Source organism: Oncorhynchus mykiss, chromosome 5, assembly GCF_057628025.1.
Source record: "Oncorhynchus mykiss isolate SJ-2025 chromosome 5, ASM5762802v1, whole genome shotgun sequence".
NCBI lineage: Eukaryota > Metazoa > Chordata > Actinopteri > Salmoniformes > Salmonidae > Oncorhynchus > Oncorhynchus mykiss.
This window is the reverse complement of record NC_143026.1, coordinates 20,901,807-20,923,199: the sequence shown is the minus strand read 5'-3', so window position 1 is coordinate 20,923,199 and position 21,393 is coordinate 20,901,807. Positions and strand designations below refer to the sequence as shown.

Here is a 21,393-nt window from a genome sequence, read left to right as displayed (position 1 = left end):
ACTGGCCAGTGTGTGTTCCATTACTGAGTGTACTTGGCAGTGTGTGTTCCATTACTGAGTGTACTTGGCAGTGTGTGTATTCCATTAGTGAGTGTACTGGCCAGTGTGTTTTCCATTAGTGAGTGTACTGGCCAGTTTGTGTTCCATTACTGAGTGAACTTGGCAGTGTGTGTGTTCCATTAGTGAGTATACTTGGCAGTGTGTGTATTCCATTAGTGAGTGAACTGGCCGGTGTGTGTTCCATTATTGAGTGTACTTGGCAGTGTGTGTTCCATTACTGAGTGTACTTGGCAGTGTGTGTTCCATTACTGAGTGTACTTGGCAGTGTGTGTATTCCATTAGTGAGTGTACTGGCCAGTGTGTGTTCCATTACTGAGTGTACTGGCCAGTGTGTGTTCCATTAGTGAGTGTACTTGGCAGTGTGTGTTCCATTAGTGAGTGTACTGGCAAGTGTGTGTTCCATTGGTGAGTGTACTGGCCAGTGTGTGTTCCATTAGTGAGTGTACTGGCCAGTGTGTGTTCCATTACTGAGTTAACTTGGCAGTGTGTGTGTTCCATTAGTGAGTGTACTGGCCAGTGTGTGTTCCATTACTGAGTGTACTTGGCAATGTGTGTACTCCATTACTGAGTGTACTGGCCAGTTTGTGTTCCATTAGTGAGTGTACTGGACAGTGTGTATTCCATTAGTGAGTGTACTGGCCAGTGTGTGTTCCATTACTGAGTGTACTTGGCAGTGTGTGTTCCATTACTGAGAGTACTTGGCAGTGTGTGTATTCCATTAGTGAGTGTACTGGCCAGTGTGTTTTCCATTATTGAGTGTACTTGGCAGTGTGTGTTCCATTACTGAGTGTACTTGGCAGTGTGTGTTCCATTACTGAGTGTACTTGGCAGTGTGTGTTCCGTTAGTGAGTGTACTGGCCAGTGTGTGTTCCATTACTGAGTGTACTTGGCAGTGTGTATATTCCATTAGTAGGTGTATTGGCCAGTGTGTGTTCCATTACTGAGTGTACTTGGCAGTGTGTGTATTCCATTAGTGAGTGTACTGGCCAGTGTGTGTTTCATTACTGAGTGTACTTGGCAGTGTGTGTACTCCATTACTGAGTGTACTTGGCAGTGTGTGTGTTCCAATAGTGAGTGTACTGGCCAGTGTGTGTATTCCATTAGTGAGTGAACTGGCCAGTGTGTGTTCCATTATTGAGTGTACTTGGCAGTGTGTGTTCCATTACTGAGTGTACTTGGCAGTGTGTTTTCCATTACTGAGTGTACTTGGCAGTGTGTGTTCCATTAGTGAGTGTACTGGCCAGTGTGTGTTCCATTACTGAGTGTACTTGGCAGTGTGTGTTCCATTACTGAGTGTACTTGGCAGTGTGTGTATTCCATTAGTGAGTGTACTGGCCAGTGTGTGTTCCATTAGTGAGTGTACTTGGCAGTGTGTGTATTCCATTACTGAGTGTACTGGCCAGTGTGTGTTCCATTACTGAGTGTACTTGGCAGTGTGTGTTCCATTAGTGAGTGCACTGGCCAGTGTGTGTTCCATTAGTGAGTGTACTGGCCAGTGTGTGTTCCATTAGTGAGTGTACTGGCAGTGTGTGTTCTATTACTGAGTGTACTGGCCAGTGTGTGTTCCATTAGTGAGTGTACTGGCCAGTGTGTGTTCCATTACTGAGTGAACTTGGCAGTGTGTGTGTTCCATTAGTGATTGTACTGGCCAGTGTGTGTTCCATTACTGAGTGTACTTGGCAGTGTGTGTTCCATTACTGAGAGTACTTGGCAGTGTGTGGGTTCAATTAGTGAGTGTACTGGCCAGTGTATGTGTTCCATTAGTGAGTGTACTTGACAGTGTGTATTCCATTAGTGAGTGTACTGGCCAGTGTGTGTTCCATTACTGAGTTTACTTGACAGTGTGTATACCATTAGTGAGTGTACTGGCCAGTGTGTGTTCCATTACTGAGTGTACTTGGCAGTGTGTGTTCCATTACTGAGTGTACTTGGCAGTGTGTGTATTCCATTAGTGAGTGTACTGGCCAGTGTGTTTTCCATTAGTGAGTGTACTGGCCAGTTTGTGTTCCATTACTGAGTGAACTTGGCAGTGTGTGTGTTCCATTAGTGAGTGTACTGGCCAGTGTGTGTTCCATTAGTAAGTGTACTGGCCCGTGTGTGTGTTCCATTAGTGAGTATACTTGGCAGTGTGTGTATTCCATTAGTGAGTGAACTGGCCAGTGTGTGTTCCATAATTGAGTGTACTTGGCAGTGTGTGTTCCATTACTGAGTGTACTTGGCAGTGTGTGTTCCATTACTGAGTGTACTTGGCAGTGTGTGTATTCCATTAGTGAGTGTACTGGCCAGTGTGTGTTCCATTACTGAGTGTACTGGCCAGTGTGTGTTCCATTAGTGAGTGTACTTGGCAGTGTGTGTTCCATTAGTGAGTGTACTGGCCAGTGTGTGTTCCATTGGTGAGTGTACTGGCCAGTGTGTGTTCCATTACTGAGTTAACTTGGCAGTGTGTGTGTTCCATTAGTGAATGTACTGGCCAGTGTGTGTTCCATTACTGAGTGTACTTGGCAGTGTGTGTACTCCATTACTGAGTGTACTGGCCAGTGTGTGTTCCATTAGTGAGTGTACTTGACAGTGTGTATTCCATTAGTGAGTGTACTGGCCAGTGTTTGTTCCATTACTGAGTGTACTTGGCAGTGTGTGTTCCATTACTGAGAGTACTTGGCAGTGTGTGGGTTCAATTAGTGAGTGTACTGGCCAGTGTGTGTGTTCCATTAGTGAGTGTACTTGACAGTGTGTATTTCATTAGTGAGTTTACTGGCCAGTGTGTGTTCCATTACTGAGTGTACTTGGCAGTGTGTGTTCCATTACTGAGAGTACTTGGCAGTGTGTGTATTCCATTAGTGAGTGTACTGGCCAGTGTGTTTTCCATTATTGAGTGTACTTGGCAGTGTGTGTTCCATTACTGAGTGTACTTGGCAGTGTGTGTTCCATTACTGAGTGTACTTGCCAGTGTGTGTTCCGTTAGTGAGTGTACTGGCCAGTGTGTGTTCCATTACTGAGTGTACTTGGCAGTGTGTGTATTCCATTAGTAGGTGTATTGGCCAGTGTGTGTTCCATTACTGAGTGTACTTGGCAGTGTGTGTATTCCATTAGTGAGTGTACTGGCCAGTGTGTGTTTCATTACTGAGTGTACTTGGCAGTGTGTGTACCATTACTGAGTGTACTTGACAGTGTGTATACCATTAGTGATTGTACTGGCCAGTGTGTGTTCCATTACTGAGTTTACTTGACAGTGTGTATACCATTAGTGATTGTACTGGCCAGTGTGTGTTCCATTACTGAGTGTACTTGGCAGTGTGTGTTACATTACTGAGTGTACTTGGCAGTGTGTGTATTCCATTAGTGAGTGTACTGGCCAGTGTGTTTTCCATTAGTGAGTGTACTGGCCAGTTTGTGTTCCATTACTGAGTGAACTTGGCAGTGTGTGTGTTCCATTAGTTAGTGTACTGGCCAGTGTGTGTTCCATTAGTGAGTGTACTGGCCCGTGTGTGTGTTCCATTAGTGAGTATACTTGGCAGTGTGTGTATTCCATTAGTGAGTGAACTGGCCAGTGTGTGTTCCATTATTGAGTGTACTTGGCAGTGTGTGTTCCATTACTGAGTGTACTTGGCAGTGTGTGTTCCATTACTGAGTGTACTTGGCAGTGTGTGTATTCCATTAGTGAGTGTACTGGCCAGTGTGTGTTCCATTACTGAGTGTACTGGCCAGTGTGTGTTCCATTAGTGAGTGTACTTGGCAGTGTGTGTTCCATTAGTGAGTGTACTGGCCAGTGTGTGTTCCATTGGTGAGTGTACTGGCCAGTGTGTGTTCCATTAGTGAGTGTACTGGCCAGTGTGTGTTCCATTACTGAGTTAACTTGGCAGTGTGTGTGTTCCATTAGTGAGTGTACTGGCCAGTGTGTGTTCCATTACTGAGTGTACTTGGCAATGTGTGTACTCCATTACTGAGTGTACTTGGCAGTGTGTGTATTCCATTAGTAGGTGTATTGGCCAGTGTGTGTTCCATTACTGAGTGTACTTGGCAGTGTGTGTATTCCATTAGTGAGTGTACTGGCCAGTGTGTGTTTCATTACTGAGTGTACTTGGCAGTGTGTGTACTCCATTACTGAGTGTACTTGGCAGTGTGTGTGTTCCAATAGTGAGTGTACTGGCCAGTGTGTGTATTACATTAGTGAGTGAACTGGCCAGTGTGTGTTCCATTATTGAGTGTACTTGGCAGTGTGTGTTCCATTACTGAGTGTACTTGGCAGTGTGTTTTCCATTACTGAGTGTACTTGGCAGTGTGTGATCCATTAGTGAGTGTACTGGCCAGTGTGTGTTCCATTACTGAGTGTACTTGGCAGTGTGTGTTCCATTACTGAGTGTACTTGGCAGTGTGTGTATTCCATTAGTGAGTGTACTGGCCAGTGTGTGTTCCATTAGTGAGTGTACTTGGCAGTGTGTGTATTCCATTACTGAGTGTACTGGCCAGTGTGTGTTCCATTACTGAGTGTACTTGGCAGTGTGTGTTCCATTAGTGAGTGTACTGGCCAGTGTGTGTTCCATTAGTGAGTGTACTGGCCAGTGTGTGTTCCATTAGTGAGTGTACTGGCAGTGTGTGTTCTATTACTGAGTGTACTGGCCAGTGTGTGTTCCATTAGTGAGTGTACTGGCCAGTGTGTGTTCCATTACTGAGTGAACTTGGCAGTGTGTGTGTTCCATTAGTGATTGTACTGGCCAGTGTGTGTTCCATTACTGAGTGTACTTGGCAGTGTGTGTTCCATTACTGAGAGTACTTGGCAGTGTGTGGGTTCAATTAGTGAGTGTACTGGCCAGTGTGTGTGTTCCATTAGTGAGTGTACTTGACAGTGTGTATTCCATTAGTGAGTGTACTGGCCAGTGTGTGTTCCATTACTGAGTTTACTTGACAGTGTGTATACCATTAGTGAGTGTACTGGCCAGTGTGTGTTCCATTACTGAGTGTACTTGGCAGTGTGTGTTCCATTACTGAGTGTACTTGGCAGTGTGTGTATTCCATTAGTGAGTGTACTGGCCAGTGTGTTTTCCATTAGTGAGTGTACTGGCCAGTTTGTGTTCCATTACTGAGTGAACTTGGCAGTGTGTGTGTTCCATTAGTGAGTGTACTGGCCAGTGTGTGTTCCATTAGTAAGTGTACTGGCCCGTGTGTGTGTTCCATTAGTGAGTATACTTGGCAGTGTGTGTATTCCATTAGTGAGTGAACTGGCCAGTGTGTGTTCCATAATTGAGTGTACTTGGCAGTGTGTGTTCCATTACTGAGTGTACTTGGCAGTGTGTGTTCCATTACTGAGTGTACTTGGCAGTGTGTGTATTCCATTAGTGAGTGTACTGGCCAGTGTGTGTTCCATTACTGAGTGTACTGGCCAGTGTGTGTTCCATTAGTGAGTGTACTTGGCAGTGTGTGTTCCATTAGTGAGTGTACTGGCCAGTGTGTGTTCCATTGGTGAGTGTACTGGCCAGTGTGTGTTCAATTACTGAGTTAACTTGGCAGTGTGTGTGTTCCATTAGTGAGTGTACTGGCCAGTGTGTGTTCCATTACTGAGTGTACTTGGCAGTGTGTGTACTCCATTACTGAGTGTACTGGCCAGTGTGTGTTCCATTAGTGAGTGTACTGGACAGTGTGTATTCCATTAGTGAGTGTACTGGCCAGTGTTTGTTCCATTACTGAGTGTACTTGGCAGTGTGTGTTCCATTACTGAGAGTACTTGGCAGTGTGTGGGTTCAATTAGTGAGTGTACTGGCCAGTGTGTGTGTTCCATTAGTGAGTGTACTTGACAGTGTGTATTTCATTAGTGAGTTTACTGGCCAGTGTGTGTTCCATTACTGAGTGTACTTGGCAGTGTGTGTTCCATTACTGAGAGTACTTGGCAGTGTGTGTATTCCATTAGTGAGTTTACTGGCCAGTGTGTTTTCCATTATTGAGTGTACTTGGCAGTGTGTGTTCCATTACTGAGTGTACTTGGCAGTGTGTGTTCCATTACTGAGTGTACTTGCCAGTGTGTGTTCCGTTAGTGAGTGTACTGGCCAGTGTGTGTTCCATTACTGAGTGTACTTGGCAGTGTGTGTATTCCATTAGTAGGTGTATTGGCCAGTGTGTGTTCCATTACTGAGTGTACTTGGCAGTGTGTGTATTCCATTAGTGAGTGTACTGGCCAGTGTGTGTTTCATTACTGAGTGTACTTGGCAGTGTGTGTACTCCATTACTGAGTGTACTTGGCAGTGTGTGTGTTCCAATAGTGAGTGTACTGGCCAGTGTGTGTATTCCATTAGTGAGTGAACTGGCCAGTGTGTGTTCCATTATTGAGTGTACTTGGCAGTGTGTGTTCCATTACTGAGTGTACTTGGCAGTGTGTTTTCAATTACTGAGTGTACTTGGCAGTGTGTGTTCCATTAGTGAGTGTACTGGCCAGTGTGTGTTCCATTACTGAGTGTACTTGGCAGTGTGTGTTCCATTACTGAGTGTACTTGGCAGTGTGTGTATTCCATTAGTGAGTGTACTGGCCAGTGTGTGTTCCATTAGTGAGTGTACTTGGCAGTGTGTGTATTCCATTAGTGAGTGTACTGGCCAGTGTGTGTTCCATTACTGAGTGTACTTGGCAGTGTGTGTTCCATTAGTGAGTGTACTGGCCAGTGTGTGTTCCATTAGTGAGTGTACTGGCCAGTGTGTGTTCCATTAGTGAGTGTACTGGCAGTGTGTGTTCTATTAGTGAGTGTACTGGCCAGTGTGTGTTCCATTAGTGAGTGTACTGGCCAGTGTGTGTTCCATTACTGAGTGAACTTGGCAGTGTGTGTGTTCCATTAGTGAGTGTACTGGCCAGTGTGTGTTCCATTAGTGAGTGTACTGGCCAGTGTGTGTGTTCCATTAGTGAGTATACTTGGCAGTGTGTGTATTCCATTAGTGAGTGAACTGGCCAGTGTGTGTTCCATTATTGAGTGTACTTGGCAGTGTGTGTTCCATTACTGAGTGTACTTGGCAGTGTGTGTTCAATTACTGAGTGTACTTGGCAGTGTGTGTATTCCATTAGTGAGTGTACTGGCCAGTGTGTGTTCCATTACTGAGTGTACTTGGCAGTGTGTGTATTCCATTAGTGAGTGTACTGGCCAGTGTGTGTTCCATTAGTAAGTGTACTTGGCAGTGTGTGTTCCATTAGTGAGTGTACTGGCCAGTGTGTGTTCCATTACTGTGTTAACTTGGCAGTGTGTGTGTTCCATTAGTGAGTTTACTGGCCAGTGTGTGTTCCATTACTGAGTGTACTTGGCAGTGTGTGTACTCCATTACTGAGTGTACTGGCCAGTGTGTGTTCCATTAGTGAGTGTACTGGACAGTGTGTATTCCATTAGTGAGTGTACTGGTCAGTGTGTGTTCCATTACTGAGTGTACTTGGCAGTGTGTGTTCCATTACTGAGAGTACTTGGCAGTGTGTGGGTTCAATTAGTGAGTGTACTGGCCAGTGTGTGTGTTCCATTAGTGAGTGTACTTGACAGTGTCTATTCCATTAGTGAGTGTACTGGCCAGTGTGTGTTCCATTACTAAGTGTACTTGGCAGTGTGTGTTCCATTACTGAGAGTACTTGGCAGTGTGTGGGTTCAATTAGTGAGTGTACTGGCCAGTGTGTGTGTTCCATTAGTGAGTGTACTTGACAGTGTGTATTCCATTAGTGAGTGTACTGGTCAGTGTGTGTTCCATTGCTGAGTGTACTTGGCAATGTGTGTTCCATTACTGAGTGTACTTGGCAGTGTGTGTATTCCATTAGTGAGTGTACTGGCCAGTGTGTTTTCCATTATTGAGTGTACTTGGCAGTGTGTGTTCCATTACTGAGTGTACTTGGCAGTGTGTGTTCCATTACTGAGTGTACTTGGCAGTGTGTGTTCCGTTAGTGAGTGTACTGGCCAGTGTGTGTTCCATTACTGAGTGTACTTGGCAGTGTGTGTATTCCATTAGTAAGTGTATTGGCCAGTGTGTGTTCCATTACTGAGTGTACTTGGCAGTGTGTGTATTCCATTAGTGAGTGTACTGGCCAGTGTGTGTTTCATTACTGAGTGTACTTGGCAGTGTGTGTACTCCATTACTGAGTGTACTTGGCAGTGTGTGTACTCCATTACTTAGTGTACTTGGCAGTGTGTGTTCCATTACTGAGTGTACTTGGCAGTGTGTGTACTCCATTACTGAGTGTACTTGGCAGTGTGTGTGTTCCATTACTGAGTGTACTTTGCAGTGTGTTCCATTACTAAGTTTACTTGGCAGTGTGTGTGTTCCATTACTGAGTGTACTTTGCAGTGTGTTCCATTACTAAGTTTACTTGGCAGTGTGTGTACTCCATTACTGAGTGTACTTGGCAGTGTGTGTTCCATTACTGAGTGTACTTGGCAGTGTGTGTTCCATTACTGAGTGTACTTGGCAGTGTGTGTACTTCATTACTGAGTGTACTTGGCAGTGTGTGTGTTCCATTACTGAGTGTACTTTGCAGTTTGTTCCATTACTAAGTTTACTTGGCAGTGTGTGTGTTCCATTACTGAGTGTACTTGGCAGTGTGTGTATTCCATTAGTGAGTGTACTGGCCAGTGTGTGTTCCATTACTGATTGTACTTGGCAGTGTGTGTTCCATTACTGAGTGTACTTGTCAGTGTGTATTCCATTACTTAGTGTACTAGGCAGTGTGTGTTCCATTAGTGAGTGTACTGGCCAGTGTGTGTGTTCCATTAGTGAGTATACTTGGCAGTGTGTGTATTCCATTAGTGAGTGAACTGGCCAGTGTGTGTTCCATTATTGAGTGTACTTGGCAGTGTGTGTTCCATTACTGAGTGTACTTGGCAGTGTGTGTTAAATTACTGAGTGTACTTGGCAGTGTGTGTATTCCATTAGTGAGTGTACTGGCCAGTGTGTGTTCCATTACTGAGTGTACTTGGCAGTGTGTGTATTCCATTAGTGAGTGTACTGGCCAGTGTGTGTTCCATTAGTAAGTGTACTTGGCAGTGTGTGTTCCATTAGTGAGTGTACTGGCCAGTGTGTGTTCCATTACTGTGTTAACTTGGCAGTGTGTGTGTTCCATTAGTGAGTTTACTGGCCAGTGTGTGTTCCATTACTGAGTGTACTTGGCAGTGTGTGTACTCCATTACTGAGTGTACTGGCCAGTGTGTGTTCCATTAGTGAGTGTACTGGACAGTGTGTATTCCATTAGTGAGTGTACTGGTCAGTGTGTGTTCCATTACTGAGTGTACTTGGCAGTGTATGTTCCATTACTGAGAGTACTTGGCAGTGTGTGGGTTCAATTAGTGAGTGTACTGGCCAGTGTGTGTGTTCCATTAGTGAGTGTACTTGACAGTGTCTATTCCATTAGTGAGTGTACTGGCCAGTGTGTGTTCCATTACTAAGTGTACTTGGCAGTGTGTGTTCCATTACTGAGAGTACTTGGCAGTGTGTGGGTTCAATTAGTGAGTGTACTGGCCAGTGTGTGTGTTCCATTAGTGAGTGTACTTGACAGTGTGTATTCCATTAGTGAGTGTACTGGTCAGTGTGTGTTCCATTGCTGAGTGTACTTGGCAGTGTGTGTTCCATTACTGAGTGTACTTGGCAGTGTGTGTATTCCATTAGTGAGTGTACTGGCCAGTGTGTTTTCCATTATTGAGTGTACTTGGCAGTGTGTGTTCCATTACTGAGTGTACTTGGCAGTGTGTGTTCCATTACTGAGTGTACTTGGCAGTGTGTGTTCCGTTAGTGAGTGTACTGGCCAGTGTGTGTTCCATTACTGAGTGTACTTGGCAGTGTGTGTATTCCATTAGTAGGTGTATTGGCCAGTGTGTGTTCCATTACTGAGTGTACTTGGCAGTGTGTGTATTCCATTAGTGAGTGTACTGGCCAGTGTGTGTTTCATTACTGAGTGTACTTGGCAGTGTGTGTACTCCATTACTGAGTGTACTTGGCAGTGTGTGTACTCCATTACTTAGTGTACTTGGCAGTGTGTGTTCCATTACTGAGTGTACTTGGCAGTGTGTGTACTCCATTACTGAGTGTACTTGGCAGTGTGTGTGTTCCATTACTGAGTGTACTTTGCAGTGTGTTCCATTACTAAGTTTACTTGGCAGTGTGTGTACTCCATTACTGAGTGTACTTGGCAGTGTGTGTTCCATTACTGAGTGTACTTGGCAGTGTGTGTTCCATTACTGAGTGTACTTGGCAGTGTGTGTACTTCATTACTGAGTGTACTTGGCAGTGTGTGTGTTCCATTACTGAGTGTACTTTGCAGTGTGTTCCATTACTAAGTTTACTTGGCAGTGTGTGTGTTCCATTACTGAGTGTACTTGGCAGTGTGTGTATTCCATTAGTGAGTGTACTGGCCAGTGTGTGTTCCATTACTGATTGTACTTGGCAGTGTGTGTTCCATTACTGAGTGTACTTGTCAGTGTGTATTCCATTACTTAGTGTACTAGGCAGTGTGTGTTCCATTACTGAGTGTACTTGGCAGTGTGTGTGTTCCATTACTGAGTGTACTTGGCAGTGTGTGTGTTCCATTACTAAGTATACTTGGTAGTGTGAGTGTGTATTCCTGTGTACACCTAAGAATACACACACAACTGCAGTGTGTCCAAAATTGCAACTATCCTTCTGTGTCCGGCTCTAAATCTCCTACCCTGAATAGCCGCATGTACAGACATGCACACACACATGCACACGCACCAGCAAACACACACCAGCACACACACACGCACGCACACACTCACACACACACACACACACACACACACACACACACACACACACACACACACACACACACACACACACACACACAAACAGAGACCTGTGTAAGAATCAGGGTCCTAAAAAAAACACTACCCCTATTTCCTGCTCCTGGTCTCTGCCCCCTAACCTCCCTCTACAGCTCACAGACTGTCTACAGCCATATAGAGACAACTAGTTCTGCTACACATCAAGGACAGTCAGCCTTGTCAACACAACTAGTTCTGCTAGACATCAAGGACAGTCAGCCTTGTCAACACAACTAGTTCTGCTAGACATCAAGGACAGTTAGCTCAGTCAACACAACTAGTTCTGCTAGACATCAAGGACAGTTAGCTCAGTCAACACAACTAGTTCTGCTAGACATCAAGGACAGTTAGCTCAGTCAACACAACTAGTTCTGCTAGACATCAAGGACAGTTAGCTCAGTCAACACAACTAGTTCTGCTAGACATCAGGGACAGTCAGCCTTGTCAACACAACTAGTTCTGCTAGACATCAAGGACAGTTAGCTCAGTCAACACAACTAGTTCTGCTAGACATCAAGGACAGTCAGCCTTGTCAACACAACTAGTTCTGCTAGACATCAAGGACAGTTAGTTCAGTCAACACAACTAGTTCTGCTAGACATCAAGGACAGTTAGCTCAGTCAACACAACTAGTTCTGCTAGACATCAAGGACAGTCAGCCTTGTCAACACAACTAGTTCTGCTACACATCAGAGACAGTTAGTTCAGTCAACACAACTAGTTCTGCTAGACATCAAGGACAGTTATCTCAGTCAATACAATTAGTTCTGCTACACATCAGAGACAGTTAGTTCAGTCAACACAACTAGTTCTGCTAGACATCAAGGACAGTTAGCTCAGTCAACACAATTAGTTCTGCTAGACATCAGGGACAGTTAGCTCAGTCAACACAACTAGTTCTGCTACACATCAAGGACAGTCAGCCTTGTCAACACAACTAGTTCTGCTAGACATCAAGGACAGTCAGCCTTGTCAACACAACTAGTTCTGCTAGACATCAAGGACAGTTAGCTCAGTCAACACAACTAGTTCTGCTAGACATCAAGGACAGTTAGCTCAGTCAACACAACTAGTTCTGCTAGACATCAAGGACAGTTAGCTCAGTCAACACAACTAGTTCTGCTAGACATCAAGGACAGTTAGCTCAGTCAACACAACTAGTTCTGCTAGACATCAGGGACAGTCAGCCTTGTCAACACAACTAGTTCTGCTAGACATCAAGGACAGTTAGCTCAGTCAACACAACTAGTTCTGCTAGACATCAAGGACAGTCAGCCTTGTCAACACAACTAGTTCTGCTAGACATCAAGGACAGTTAGCTCAGTCAACACAACTAGTTCTGCTAGACATCAAGGACAGTTAGCTCAGTCAACACAACTAGTTCTGCTACACATCAAGGACAGTCAGCCTTGTCAACACAACTAGTTCTGCTAGACATCAAGGACAGTCAGCCTTGTCAACACAACTAGTTCTGCTACACATCAGAGACAGTTAGTTCAGTCAACACAATTAGTTCTGCTACACATCAGAGATAGTTAGTTCAGTCAACACAACTAGTTCTGCTAGACATCAAGGACAGTTATCTCAGTCAACACAATTAGTTCTGCTACACATCAGAGACAGTTAGTTCAGTCAACACAACTAGTTCTGCTAGACATCAAGGACAGTTAGCTCAGTCAACACAACTAGTTCTGCTAGACATCAGGGACAGTCAGCCTTGTCAACACAACTAGTTCTGCTAGACATCAGAGACAGTTAGTTCAGTCAACACAACTAGTTCTGCTAGACATCAAGGACAGTCAGCCTTGTCAACACAACTAGTTCTGCTAGACATCAGAGACAGTTAGTTCAGTCAACACAACTAGTTCTGCTAGACATCAAGGACAGTTATCTCAGTCAACACAACTCGTTCTGCTAGACATCAGAGACAGTTAGTTCAGTCAACACAACTAGTTCTGCTAGACATCAAGGACAGTTAGCTCAGTCAACACAACTAGTTCTGCTACACATCAAGGACAGTTAGCTCAGTCAACACAACTAGTTCTGCTAGACATCAAGGACAGTTAGCTCAGTCAACGCAACTAGTTCTGCTAGACATCAGGGACAGTTAGCTCATTCAACACAACTAGTTCTGCTAGACATCAAGGACAGTTAGCTCAGTCAACACAACTAGTTCTGCTAGACATCAGGGACAGTTAGCTCAGTCAACACAACTAGTTCTGCTAGACATCAAGGACAGTTAGCTCAGTCAACACAATTAGTTCTGCTAGACATCAGGGACAGTCAGCCTTGTCAACACAACTAGTTCTGCTAGACATCAGAGACAGTTAGTTCAGTCAACACAACTAGTTCTGCTAGACATCAAGGACAGTTAGCTCAGTCAACACAACTAGTTCTGCTAGACATCAGGGACAGTTAGCTCAGTCAACACAATTAGTTCTGCTAGACATCAAGGACAGTTAGCTCAGTCAACACAATTAGTTCTGCTAGACATCAAGGACAGTTAGCTCAGTCAACACAACTAGTTCTGCTAGACATCAAGGACAGTTAGCTCAGTCAACACAACTAGTTCTGCTAGACATCAGGGACAGTTAGCTCAGTCAACACAATTAGTTCTGCTAGACATCAGGGACAGTTATCTCAGTCAACACAACTAGTTCTGCTAGACATCAGGGACAGTTAGCTCAGTCAACACAACTAGTTCTACTAGACATCAGGGACAGTTAGCTCAGTCAACACAACTAGTTCTGCTAGACATCAGGGACAGTTAGCTCAGTCAACACAACTAGTTCTACTAGACATCAAGGACAGGTAGTCTTGTCAACAGCTCTTTTCCTGTAGGATATAAATGAAGATTTCGCAGCACAGTTCCCATCACACCATTCAGAGAAACATAGTAAATACACACAAAACAAGAATAGGTGTCAGACTATTACAAAGAACAGGCAATGCCATGCTTGCCAAGCTATGAAAGGAAAATCCACCCAGTTAGTTTAACACTCAGTTTCAGCCCTCTCTTCCTGTGACTAGTGACCTATGACTTATACACAGGAACAGGACCTGGCTCAATCTATTCACCACTACAGTTTATCACAAGTCCTACGAAGGTGAAACAAGGACCGAGAGTGCCTATTAAATCTGGTTGTGTGAATTGGAACGTCTAAAATTGTGTGTGTGTGTGTGTGTGTCTGACATTGTTTGACGTGTATTCATCTATAGGTATGTGTGTGTGTCTCCATGTGCCTTTTCCTGTTTTTCCACCTAGGAGAGTAGAACAATCCCAGACCGGCCCTGGCACAGGAGAAGAGTTTTAAGGGTGTGTGTGTGTGTGTGTGTGTGTGTGTGTGTGTGTGTGTGTGGGGGGGGGGGGGGGGGGGGTCCACAGTGAGGCAAGGTCAAAGAGCCGAACAAATGTCACACACAGCTTGATGCATCTGGCACAACAACACCGGTGCACTCCTTACCGTCTTCACACACACACAGACACACACACACAGACACACACAGACACACACACACAGACACACACACACACACACACACACAGACACACACAACTACAACACTTAGCATGCTTGTGTGATGACTAACCGTGCCTGAGACCTGAAGATTTGCATTATCTCACCAAGATAATGCTAGACAGTCTGTGGTTGCACCCCACAGCACCTAAACACAATAAATAGCTTAACTTTCACCCTGGAGGAACACTACTAGACCAGTACACTGGACCATAACAAACAGGCCAATACACACATGACCAGACACAGTAGCCATGACACATGCCCCTTCACACAGCTCAGGAGTTCATAGCCTTAAAACAGTTAGGTAAAACAGAGAGAAAATGAATCTGTTGATACGCAGACTTCATTAGAGCTCCCTGCTGCCTAATGAAGCAGAAGGGTATGAAAATAGCTAATTGATTATTTTTAATGAAGAGCGCAGACTCTCAAACTCCTTGTGTAAACATGGACACACACACATGTACACACACAGAACCAGACACACACAAACATTGCACGAAGCACCCTTTTACACACACGCAGATGCATGCACACACACATTCTTCTCTATAGAGGAAGAAACCATACATATATCACTCTCCTCTCTGTTCTACGGTGGTTTACGACCAGCAGTAATTACACCTTTTGTTGAGGGGGTCGGGGGGGCAATGGAAGCCTGTCTACAAAAATCAATTCATTATTAAGTAGAACAGAAAACCAGAAGGACTCTGGACCTCGTAGGGTAAGATTGGAATACCCCTGCTCTAGGTAAAACTCATCATGTTTGACTCGTGGATAGCAAACTCTCTCCATATTCAGATATAAATGTAATCTATCATTTATCATTCATCACACAATGTCCTCCTGAACATGGACTTTCAAGACAAGGCATTGTAAAGCGTGGAGCAAGAGTCTGTTACAAGAGAGACTGTTTCACAATGGTGCAGCTGGCTGCAGTACACCTGACATGTCTCTACACATGCACGTCAAGTCACAGACGCTGCAATGAAGTCTGGGTAAAGGAGGAAGTTAAAAAGGCCACTTTATTCACTACGTTAAATACAGTAAGATCTATGTTTCGGTACAGTAAAACATCTGATGTGTAATCCATTACATGGTGTTGATAATCTTGGCCAGTAATGGTAAATGGCCATGATATGGAGGTAAGACAGACCATAAAACGTGGGTTGGCAGACAAGTTCAAGCCCCAGATTGCTTATGAACACATTGAAATTAATCAGAGGGAGGGAGAGAAGAGGGGGATAAAGGGAAAGTGGAATGAAAGAAGGAAAAGATAGGAGCGCTATGTGGCTATCACTCCTCTCCTTGGACAAACACTGAAGCAGGGTATCAAACAAGTCAATCGTGGTGCTGTCAGACCACTTAAGAGTTCAAATCAAACTTTGTTGGCCGCATAAACATGTTTAGCAGATGTTATTGCAGGTGTAGCGAAATGCTTGTGGTTTAGCAACATTTTTGTTAAGCATCCCCTGGTTAAGCACCCCTTGGTGCTGTCACGTTCTGACCTCTATTTCTGTTGTTTTGTATTTATTTAGTATGGTCAGGGCGTGAGTTGGGTGGGCAGTCTATGTTTGTTTTTCTATGTTTTGGGGTATTTCTATGTTTTCGGCCTAGTATGGTTCTCAATCAGAGGCAGGTGTCATTAGTTGTCTCTGATTGAGAATCATACTTAGGTAGCCTGGGTTTCACTGTGTGTTTGTGGGTGATTGTTCCTGTCACTGTGTTTGGTGTCACAGGATAGGACTGTTTTGCGTTTTCACATTTCTTGTTTTTGTTAGTTTGTTCATGTGTAGCGATTTATTAAAACATGAATAACCACCACGCTGCGCTTTGGTCCGCTTCTCTTCCTCCTACAGACGAACGCCCTTACAGAATCACCCACCGCAACAGGACCAAGCGGCGTGGTAACGGGCAACAGCGGCACAAGGAGGAATGGACTTGGGATGATGTGTTGGACGGCAAGGGTTGCTACACATGGGAGGAGATCCTGGCGGGAAAGGATCGCCTTCCATGGGAACAGGTGGAGGCAGCGAGGAGAGCAGAGGCAGCCGGAGAGAGGAGCCGGCGATATGAGGGAACACGGTTGGCAAGGAAGCCCGGGAGTCAGCCCCAAAAATTTCTTGGGGGGGGGCTAACAGGGAGTATGGCTACGCCAGGTAGGAGACCTGAGCCAACTTCCTGTGGTTACCGGGGGGCTAGAGAGACCGGGCAGGCACCGTGTTATGCTGTGGAGCGCACGGTGTCCCCAGTGCGGGTGCACAGCCCGGTGCGGTACATTCCAGCTCCGCGTATCGGCCGGGCTAGAGTGGGCATCGAGCCAAGTGCCATGAAGCCGGCTCTACGCATCTGGTCTCCAGTGCGTCTCCTTGGGCCGGCTTACATGGCACCAGCCTTGCGCACGGTGTCCCCGGTTCGCCTGCATAGCCCAGTGCGGGCTATTCCACCTCGCCGCACTGGCAGGGCGACCGGGACCATTCAACCGGGTAAGGTTGGGCAGGCTCGGTGCTCAAGAGCTCCAGTGCGCCTGCACGGCCCGGTCTATCCATCACCACCTCCACGCACCAGCCCTCCGGTGGCAGCTCCCCGTACCAGGCTGTCTCTCCGGCCCATCCTTGCAGGGGCTCTCTCCTTCTAGCGCTGCCGGAGTCTCCCGCCTCTCCGGCGCTACCAGAGCCTTCCTCCTCTCCAGCGCTGCCGGAGTCTCCCGCCTGTCCGGCGCCTCTGCCGGAGCCTCCCGCCTGTCCGGCGCCTCTGCCGGAGCCTCCCGCCTGTCCGGCGCCTCTGCCGGAGCCTCCCGCCTGTCCGGCGCCTCTGCCGGAGCCTCCCGCCTGTCCGGCGCCTCTGCCGGAGCCTCCCGCCTGTCCGGCGCCTCTGCCGGAGCCTCCCGCCTGTCCGGCGCCTCTGCCGGAGCCTCCCGCCTGTCCGGCGCCTCTGCCGGAGCCTCCCGCCTGTCCGGCGCCGCTGCCGGAGCCTCCCGCCTGTCCGGCACCGCTGCCGGAGCCTCCCGCCTGTCCGGCGCCGGAGCCTCCCGCCTGTCCGGCGCCGCTGCCGGAGCCTCCCGCCTGTCCGGCGCCGCTGCCGGAGTCTCCCGCCTCTCCGGCGCTACCAGGGCCTTCCTCTTCTCCAGCGTTGCCGGAGCTTCCCGTCTGCCCAGCGCCAGCTGAGCTTCCCGTCTGCCCAGCGCCAGCTGAGCTTCCCGTCTGCCCAGCGCCGTCCGTCTGCCCAGCGCCGCCAACGCCGCCCGTCTGCCAGGAGCCGCCAACGCCGCCCGTCTGCCAGGAGCCGCCAACGCCGCCCGTCTGCCAGGAGCCGCCAACGCCGCCCGTCTGCCAGGAGCTGCCAGTGCCGCCCGTCTGCCAGGGGCCGCCAGTGCCGCCCGTCTGCTAGGGGCCGCCAGTGCCGCCCGTCAGCCAGGGGCCGCCAGTGCCGCCCGTCAGCCAGGGGCCGCCAGTGCCGCCCATCAGCCAGGGGCCGCCAGTGCCGCCCGTCAGCCAGGTGCCGCCAGTCAGCCAGGGGCCGCCAGTGCCGCCAGTCAGCCAGGGGCCGCCAGTGCCGCCAGTCAGCCAGGGGCCGCCAGTGCCGCCAGTCAGCCAGGGGCCGCCAGTGCCGCCAGTCAGCCAGGGGCCGCCAGTGCCGTCAGTCAGCCAGGGGCCGCCCGAGCAGCTGCCCCTCTGTCCAGAGCAGCTGTCGCCCCTCTGTCCCAAGCTGCTGCCGCCCCTCTGTCCCGAGCAGCTGTCCCTCTGTCCCGAGCAGCTGTCCCTCTGTCCCGAGCAGCTGTCCCACTGTCCCGAGCAGCTGCCCCTCTGTCCCGAGCAGCTGCCGCCCCTCTGTCCCGAGCTGCTATCGCCCCTCTGTCCCGAGCTGCTATCGCCCCTCTGTCCCGAGCAGCTGCCCCTCTGTCCCGAGCAGTTGTCCCTCTGTTCCGAGCAGCTGCTTCACCTCTGTCCCGAGCTGCCCCTCTGTCCCAAGCAGCCCCTCTGTCCAGTGGGGTCATTGAGAGGGGTGGCCATGGTGAGTAAGCCAGGGAGGCGGACAATAAGGCGGACTAAGACGATGGTGAAGTGGGGTCCGCGTCCCGCGCCAGAGCTGCCACCGCGGACAGACGCCCACCCAGACCCTCCCCTATAGGTCAAGGTTTTGCGGCCGGAGTCCGCACCTTTGGGGGGGGGTACTGTCACGTTCTGACCTCTATTTCTGTTGTTTTGTATTTATTTAGTATGGTCAGGGCGTGAGTTGGGTGGGCAGTCTATGTTTGTTTTTCTATGTTTTGGGGTATTTCTATGTTTTCGGCCTAGTATGGTTCTCAATCAGAGGCAGGTGTCATTAGTTGTCTCTGATTGAGAATCATACTTAGGTAGCCTGGGTTTCACTGTGTGTTTGTGGGTGATTGTTCCTGTCACTGTGTTTGGTGTCACAGGATAGGACTGTTTTGCGTTTTCACATTTCTTGTTTTTGTTAGTTTGTTCATGTGTAGCGATTTATTAAAACATGAATAACCACCACGCTGCGCTTTGGTCCGCTTCTCTTCCTCCTACAGACGAACGCCCTTACAGGTGCCTCAAAATCCAATAGGGTCTGGGTCCAGCAGATACCTTCTCATGCCACAGACACTGTGAGACACATGAGATGAGACAGGATGTCGAATTGTGCCAGAGAAGATGGTGTGTTACCGCCACCAACCGCAGGGGTAGTGAAAATACATTTAGAAGTAGAAGCTAGGTACTAGCTGGTGTGTACTAGCTAGCTAGCGTGTTCTAGCTAGTGTGTACTCGCTAGCTAGCTAGCGTGTACTAGCTAGTGTGTGTGTGTGTGTGTGTGTGTGTGTGTGTGTGTGTGTGTGTGTGTGTACTAGCTAGCTAGTGTGTAATAGCTAGCTAGCCTAGCTAGTGTGTTCTAGCCAGCTGCACAGGCAACAGTGGTTAACATAACGCCATGGACTAAAGCTAGTGCGCCGAATGGTATACATGTAGCACACATGATGCCCTGGAACAAAGCTACGGACTCACACGATACACAGGCCCAAAAACATCTATAGGTTGCACACGCACATACAATTTGAGATGCCAAAATACCTCACTCACAGACTCACTCACATGTGCTTTGAGGTTTGCAGACCACGCCGCATCAGCCCACATAATCTGCAGCTTGACGCTTCTCTCTAAATCAGCTATGGCACCGTAGCAAGGACAGACAGGTTGTTGAGTCTAGTAAGCCATCTGTGACTGCAGTTAGCAGTTTTTATATATTTTTGGTCAAACTGCAAAAATGTAGTTAATAAACCAAGATGACTCTAGTGTAATTCTCTGTTGGTCCTGCTTACAGGCTGCAGCAGGCTGAGCGTTTCTCCGGAGGATATAATGTATCAGACCATATCTCCCCAGGTTCTGTGTTCTGGTGTTCCACCTCACTAGGAGTAACACCAGATCTATAGCAGGTGTTACTCTACAGTCCCATTCCCTCCACTGATTCCTGTCAGCTCGGGAAGGCCGTTCTGTTATTCCATATTTCCCGCTTGGTAGTCCGGTAAATCCCTCTCCTCCAGCTGGCCAGCCGCTCCAAGGCGACTTCCTTCGCTGGCCCAGCCCAAACTATTAATAGAACAACAATGACCGACCAACGACCCGGCCCTGGCCAGCGCCAGCCGAGAGACAGAGTCTGAGAACATACAGTATCACAACAACACCTACCAAAATGGACAGAACATATCACCACAACAACTAGACTAGGGCCGCTAAAATCCATGCCACATGATACGGTATAAATGCTTGAAAAGGCCTCACATGGTATACAGTGCATTCAGAAAGTATTCAGACCCCCTGACTTTATCCACATTTTGTTACGTTACAGCCTTTTTCTAAAATGGATAACATGTATAATGTTCCTCCTCAATCTACACACAATACCCCATAATGGCAAAGTGAAAACAAGTTTTTGAATTTTTTGCAAATGTATAAAAAAATATAAAACAGAAATACCTTATTTAAAAAGTATTCAGACCCTTTGCTTTGAGACTCGAAATTGATCTCAGGTGCATCCTGTTTCCATTGATCACCCTTGAGATGTTTCTACAACTTGATTGGAGTCCATCTGTGGTAAATTCAATTGATTGGACGGAAGTCACTCGTCACATCTGGAGGAAACCTGGCATCATCCCTACGGTGAAGCATGGTGGTTGCAGCATCATGTTGTCGGGATGTTTTTCAGCGGCAGGTACTGGGAGATTAATCAGGATCGAGGGAAAGATGAACGGAGAAAAGTGCAGAGAGAGATCCTTGATGAAAACCTGCTCCAGGGCGCTCAGGACCTCAGACTGGGGTGAAGGTTCACCTTCCAACAGTACAACGACCCTAAGCACACAGCCAAGACAACGCCGGAGTGGCTTCGGTACAAGTTTCTGAATGTCCTTGAGTGGCCCAGCCAGAGCCTGGACTTGAACCGAATCCAACACCTCTGGAAGATCCTGAAAATAGCTGAGCAGCGACACTCTCCATCCAACCTGACAGAGCTTGAGAGAATCTGCAGAGAAGAATGGGAGAAACTCCCCAAATACAGGTGTGCCAAGTTTGTAGCGTCATACCAACAAAGTTTTGAGGCTGTAATTGGTGGAAAAGGTGCTTCAACAAAGTACTGAGTAAAGGGTCTTAATTACTATGTAAATATGACATTTACGTTTTTTTTTTTTTACATATATTAGCAAAAATAAAAAATAAGCTGTTTTTGCTTTGTCATTATGGGGTATTGTGTGTAGATTGATAAAACAAAATATTTAATACATTTTAGAATAAGGCTGTAACATAACAAAATGTGGAAAATTTAAGGTGTCTGACTACTTTTTGAATGCACTGTAAACAGTCTCTAGTTGTAGGCGCTAGGCAGAAGACGCTGTAATCATGCAGGCTTGATAAAATGTGGGGACAAGACTGCTAAAATAGTTAACTACTGCCCTCTCCTCTTCTCAGTCCTCACTGCACTGTGTTGTGACTCCACACTCCAGATTATAAATAAATGTAACATTTATACAGCTGGCCCTG

At 47.2% G+C, this 21,393-nt stretch overlaps 1 protein-coding gene across 5 annotated transcripts in view; it reads right to left on the bottom strand.

The window, feature by feature from the left end:
• LOC110522816 (disabled homolog 2-interacting protein) overlaps positions 1-21,393 on the bottom strand; it is a 277,388-nt gene that overhangs the window by 226,835 nt on the left and 29,160 nt on the right. The window lies entirely within an intron of this gene.